This window comes from Strongylocentrotus purpuratus, unplaced genomic scaffold (assembly GCF_000002235.5).
Source record: "Strongylocentrotus purpuratus isolate Spur 01 unplaced genomic scaffold, Spur_5.0 spur5_scaffold_3, whole genome shotgun sequence".
NCBI lineage: Eukaryota > Metazoa > Echinodermata > Echinoidea > Camarodonta > Strongylocentrotidae > Strongylocentrotus > Strongylocentrotus purpuratus.
In genome coordinates, this window is record NW_022145609.1 from 10,741,067 (window position 1) to 10,747,773 (window position 6,707).

The 6,707-nt window shown below is 38.6% G+C and overlaps 1 long non-coding RNA gene across 1 annotated transcript in view; it reads left to right on the plus strand.

The window, feature by feature from the left end:
* The first annotated feature begins 3,968 nt into the window (after positions 1-3,968).
* Positions 3,969-6,707, plus strand: part of LOC105437323 — a 4,137-nt gene continuing 1,398 nt past the window's right edge. The window contains exons 1-3 of the long non-coding RNA XR_970586.2: positions 3,969-4,076; positions 5,275-5,425; positions 6,618-6,677. This is a non-coding gene — a long non-coding RNA (uncharacterized LOC105437323). The remainder of the gene's footprint in view (positions 4,077-5,274; positions 5,426-6,617; positions 6,678-6,707) is intronic.

A 6,707-nucleotide genomic window follows, 5' to 3' on the forward strand; every position in this document is an offset into this window, starting at 1 on the left:
AATAAAGTACTTGGTTTTGTTATCTAGTTACACATTAAACTGTAATCAGTTGAGTGGGTTGTGGGATGTGAAGCAATCATTCCTTAATTGCTATCTTCGGGATCCCAAAGGTCGCATTTTTTGTGTTACACCTAGTGTTTGTTTCTACCTTCAAGAATGATAATCTCTATGGGTCTGACCTAAACTTAACTTACACTGTTTGAAATCCAAAATTCAAAGTCATGATTTGTTTTACCAATATCTCATCGCAATAGAGTACCGAAGCTGTTACATCAAAAAGATCTATTTTTTTAGAATTTCTCAATTTTCTCTTCATTTTCCGAAAGAGCATCAAAAGTAATGTCCAATGCCGAAAACCAGTTGAAAATGTTAAGTATTGGCTGAGATATGACCATCTGAATGAATATATTTCCTATAGCAGCTCAGTGTTATATTGCTCTGGTTCATAACTTGAGGAACCAGAGCAATAAACACTGAGAAAATATTTGTATTCAGATGGTCATATCTCAGCTAATACTCGGAAAATGAAGAGAAAATGGAGAAATTCTAAAAATAGATTTTTGATGACGTCACACTTCACCACTCTATGTAAATAAGCTCTAGGCTAGGAAAATCCTTATTTCCCGTATGTGCATATCCTTTCTGTGTCTTATAATAATTTGTTAATGTCTGACAATTTGTCTTTATATTTTCCTGTAATATTCAATTATTTTGTATAACCTTATTAAAGGCAGAAATAATATTCAAACAAACCAACCAAAAAAGATGAGGTGATAGTTGTTTGTATATTGAAGCTCTTAAATGCCTCGGGGGAATGAGGGTCTAATTTGTAGGTCATTTGATAACACGATCACTAAGACTTTCGAGAAAACCCAATGTTAGGTTTCAGGTTTCCGGTTTTAAAAGCCTACTGTCTTTCCGAAGATATCAGGATCAGATTATGTAATGTCATGTTAATGTTCGCACTTAGTTGATGGACAAGGATAGTGATATTGCCCAAGGTTGATTTTTCCAAAGATTTTGCGATCGCGTTTTATATACCTGATTGACGGATTAGTATTCGAAATATAGATTCCTCTGCTGTTTCTTTTACTAGGAACATAAAAAACGACACAAGTTGGTCAACATCATATTACACACGAACGCCCTCTACGTAACGTTTATCCAGAACAAATTTCAACAACACATCTTGATTAGTTTTTCCAGTGGACTTTGTGAAGGTGCTTGATGAGGCATTGTGACGTTATGCCGTCGTAATTGACATCTAGCTGCTGTAAAGAAAGAAAAAATAACAGGCATCAGTAATTATGATAAACGAATCAGATAACAAAAAAAGTTTTTATGATGACTGGCAGTGGTGGGGACTACCTGAGCCCTTGTCCAAATTTCGTAGGTAAAGAATTAGCGTTTTGTCAAGCTTTCTCACAAAACAAAACAAACAAACAAGAAGCATACAAACAAGAACAGATCAAACACAAACGATTCCGAAAAAAATAACAAAAACAAACAAACAAACAAACGAACAATTTGAAATAAATATTTCGCTTGTGCCTTAAGATTTTAGGATAAATATGCAGCAAAACAAATCTTTTCACTTCGTTCGTTCGTACGAAGAATAGCAAGGCGTACATCATTTAAATAGGAAGATCCTTATTTAGCCAACTGATGGTCTCATCATTGAGCTCTCGAAGTCCAGAATCACCGAGAGTGGATTTGTAGATAGGACAAGCATCAATGACGTGATCCACAGTTTGAATCTTTCGACAGGCACAGTTTGGCGATGGATCAGCTCCAATTTTATGTTGGAAATATTGTGTACTGCCAACTCCAGTTCTGATACGGTTGAGGTTGACCCCGTCTTTTCTTGAGAGGTCACTGCCACTTGGTTTTGCACAGGGTTCTGGGATGAACTCCTACAAGTTAATAGCAGACGAATTTTACTGGTCTGACCAGTGTTTTGCTATCCAGGTAGGTAAGGTAGAGGGGAAGCTCAGCAGCCAGGGTTGCAAAGTGTCTTCTATTAAGGGAAACGATGCCCCTTCACACAGGGGCATCGCTAGACCTTTTTCAGTGTGGGGGGGGGGGGGGGGGGGGGAGGTAGAGGCCAACGATTACCGATAAAACTAGCCACCAATTACCGACACAATTAAATGTCCAAATATCTACAAATTCAACCCTATAAACCCGGGGCCGAAGGCTAAATTGTTTTTCCTATGGACTATCTATAGAACTTGCGTATGCGCAAGTGGTAATTTTCCACGACGACATAAATATACGGATTATTTCGTCAACTTTGTCAGCATCATAGCTATATATTTTAATGTAGGCGCGGAGCTCCACGTAGGATCTTATTTTAGGGAGGGGCGGTAGTGAGCAAGCGAATCACTGAACGAGTGCGCGTGGGTGATAGGCCTCCCGCGCGAAGCGCGCAAGCTTAGACGTTTCCTTAAATCATTAGGAAAAGAAGACGATTTATTGTACCGTTCTCGACTGTTAATCCTTGTCTGAATGAAGTCCCCCCCCCCTCCCGCGCGAAGCGCTTAAGTTTAGACGTTTCCTTAAATTATTATAAAAAGAAGACGATTTGCTGTACCGTTCTCGATTGCTAATCCTTGTCTGAATTCAGTTTCTTTCACTCCCTCGCAAAGCGCGGAAGCTTTGACGTTTCATTAAATTATGAGAAAAAGCAGACGATTCGGTGTACTGTTCTAAACTCTTAATCCTTATCTGAATTCAGTTCTCCCCGTTCCGCGCGAAGCGCGGAAGTTTTAGCGTTTCATTAAATTATTAGAGAAAGTAAACGATTCGTTAAACCGTGTTCAACTCTTAATCCTTGTCTGAAATCAGTTTCTCCCCCTCCCGCGCGAAGCGCGGAAGTTTTGACGTTTCATTATGAGAACAAGCAGACGATTTGATGTACTGTTCTCAACTCTTAATCCTTATCTGAATTCATTTCTCCCCATTCCGCGCGAATTTTTAGCGTTTTATAAAATTGTTAGAGAAAGTAGACGATTCGTTGAACCGTGCTCGACTCTTTATCGTTGACTGAATGAAGTTTCCCCTTCTCGCGCGAAGCGCGGAAGCTTAGACGTTTCCTTAAATCATTAGGAAAAGAAGACGATTTATTGTACCGTTCTCGACTGTTAATCCTTGTCTGAATGAAGCCCCCCCCCCCCTCCACGCGCGAAGGCTTAAGTTTAGACGTTTCCTTAAATTATTATAAAAAGAAGACGATTTGCTGTACCGTTCTCGACTGCTAATCCTTGTCTTGTCAAACAAACAAGGAATAAGATGGTGTGCACCTATTTTGACCGACTCACAACTGCAGAATTTCATTCATAAATTAAAAGGGTGCGTTTTCAGCAAGGACTTAAACTGGTCAAGAGAATGAATATCATAAATATGCGCTGGTAATTTATTCCAAAAAATAGGGGTATTTACTGAAAAAGCTCGATCGCCATATTTTGTAACAGTACGAGGTCCAAGTGTTAACTGCAAGGTTGATGATGATCGAAGAGGTCTTACAGAACTAGAAGAACGTAAGGAAATCGAATCTGAAAGATATTTAGGGGTTTGGCCATTGAGAATTTTGTATGTCAGAAGAAGAACTCTAAAAGTAAATTGGAAGCCAATGAAGAGAACGCAATATTTGGGTTATGTGCTCAAATTTTCTCGAGAGAGTAACAAGCCTTGCAGCAGTATTCTGAATTCTTTAAAGTGGAAGTAGGTATTAAAGAGGAAGGCCAGAAAGAAAAAAATGAATTACAATAATCAAGGTGGGAGGATACAAAGGCATGGTTAATTTTGCAGTTGTGGGTCCGTCAAATAGTTTCCTAACTATTATAATTGATTCATTAATTATTAATATATTCTGTCACTCGCGGTTACCAGCAGATGGTAACCTTCATGCAACCTTCATGCAACCTTCATACAACCTTCGATATTCTTTAAAAATAGAAGCTATCGATAGACAGTACTTCAAAAGATAGCTGGATAGAAACACTTCGTCACATCAAGCTACGAGAAAGTTTAGCATCATCTCACCGAAATCTACTCCAAATCTGCATCGAAATCAGGTAGGTCCAAGTAACCCTTACATTATGCTTGTTGCACATGGGGCGTCTTTATGATTGCGTCAGTTTGTCATTGTATTGATAATGATATCGACTATTTAGTAGCGTTAAAACAAACAGTACCTTATCGCTAACAAAGTAACAGACTGTGAAGAGAAACATAAAACTTATAAATAGGTAAATCATACTTTATTACTGAAGGAAGAAGTTCGTTTTAAAAGGGTTGGGTATTATGTTACACATAGAAGGAAAAAAAAGGGATGTTTGTTGGGTAAAACTTTATACCAACATTAGTTGGTGTTTACACAATTTTGGGTACATTTTACCCAACAAACACGCCAAAGTTATAATGGTCAATCTTAAGTTTGTTTTGTATACTTAAGTTTAAAAATAATTAGCATTTTGAAAGCAAATTACAAATTACAAGGTAGGTTTAAGTTAGTGTGAGTAATGTTACAATGTGGTATGTCAAGTACTCTTTCAGAAAGTGAAGAATGTGATTGAATGTAGACAGGCGCGTACGCAGGATTTTTTCAAGGGGGGGGTTTTAACATTTATAAATCGGTCCGAAAATTTCGCAACGACTCAGCCAGCCGCTGAATAAGCGGGGGGGGGGGGGGGGGGGGGGGGGGGGGGGGGGGGGGGGGGGGGGGGGGTAAGAGGACACATTTTTTTTTTTTTTTGGTCTCGAAATTTGGAAATTTGACATTTTGCTCCGTTGGGGGGGGGTAAGGTCACCTTTTTTAGGTCGGCCATGGGAATAATTTTTTTTTTTTTTTTTTTTTAATAATTAAAAAAAAACAAAACAAAAAAAAAAAAAAACAAAAGGGGGGGGTTTTAGGTTTTTTTTAGGGGGGTTTACATACATAAAATTTCCAAAGGGGGGGGGGGGGTTTAACCCCCCAAACCCCCCCCCCCCCCCCTGCGTACGCGCCTGAATGTAGACATTCTGAAGCCTTGCATTCATCAGAGCAAACCGAAATTCCCGTATTTTCTGGCAGCCAATCGTCTCGAAGTCTGTTATTTTTCGCACAATTTGCTTTGTCATTTTCCGTTATTACATTCAATCGTCCGTTCTCGGCTTACTGTTCATTCTTGATGAAAAGGAAAGTTCCAGTGATATTCTCAATTGTGTTGAAATTGCACCGTAGCTTTGGCCAAATTATCAAAATGTATTGTATGTTGATTCTATTTTCCTTAGACTTTGAAAATGGCGGCAAAAAACATGATTGCTCTCTACTTTCTGATTGCCCTGGCCGTGGCTGCAAGTGTTAATTTAGTCGAGGAAGATCAGATCGAACATTCTGATGGGTGGAATGTCGAGGAGAACGAGGGCCAAGGCTCCACAAATGGTAAGCAATTAATTCCCTTTTAATTTCAATCAACTAAACGAATAACTAAATCATAATAATTACAAAACGATCAACCTAAAGCAATTCAAACAGCCGTATGATTGTGCGGTCACGTATTGAAATGTGCCAACATGACAATAAGGATTTTTTACATTAGGCCTATCCGAACAGATTTGAAGAAAGTGTGCGCTGAGGTTTGATGATAGAAAAGGGGATTTTTCAGAATTGAATGTTATCAGAGTTGCTTTCAGTCTTGAAATTATATGAATGTTATTCTCCTTCCTTTCCTCTTGACTCATCTCTTTCTCTATTAAAAAGAACACGCTTAGGGACTTCATACGTGGTGATATGTGCCATAGAAAGATGGTTTGTCATTATCATTATCATTACGACGGTCAAACCTGTCTACTTAAAGATAAAGACCAGTTATGTTCATGCGATTGCATTGTGAAAGAAACGTTGTGGAATCGATCAGAAAAGGTTGATCATCTAGCATATAAGTATTGGTGCATGTGTACTGCAAGGTTCTTGAATCATCAAAATGATACGAAATTTGGCCAAGTCTTGATAAAGCTACAATCACTGTACACAGAAAGATGTATATGGGACTACGTACCCCACATGTGCACGACACGCGCGTTATCAGGTCCAAATATATATAATATTTTACCAAATATATCAATCAGTAGACGGTTTCTCGGCAAAATTTGAATGATATCACGTATTAGTCAAAACATATTCTTTCACATGGTTGGTAATAAGAGCTTCCGTTTCATTTTTTTGAGAGCCCGGGGGCGTTTCCAAAACTGGTCTTTACCTTTATTAAGGCCACCAAATGAAAACACATGAAGTGGGCCACGGTATATAGTTGGCCTTTAAAGACAGGTTCTTCAACAAGCATTGCCTCCTAGAGGAAGGCAATATGAGAGACCACTATAGGCCGGTGGCCTTTATTGAGAGTAGGCCACTAATACCCCGGTCACACAACGCTGCGACTAGAAGCGGCGTGTAAATAAGGCAGCTTTGACTGTATTTGAGAAAGCCGTTGATTTAACACTTTTAGAAACTTGTAATCCTTGCTGATTATATTTCAAAATGAATTTTGTTACCGAGCAAGTTTTGTTTGACTTGATTTAATTCATTGATTTGTAAATGTGCCGATCATTTTGTGTTTTTTATTTATGTGTGGCAGCTTGTGTTAGTGACGGATATAAGTGCTACTGTAATGGACAAGGAGTAGTCTATTGTACAGGTAAGTCAAACATTATCATTAGGGACTTTT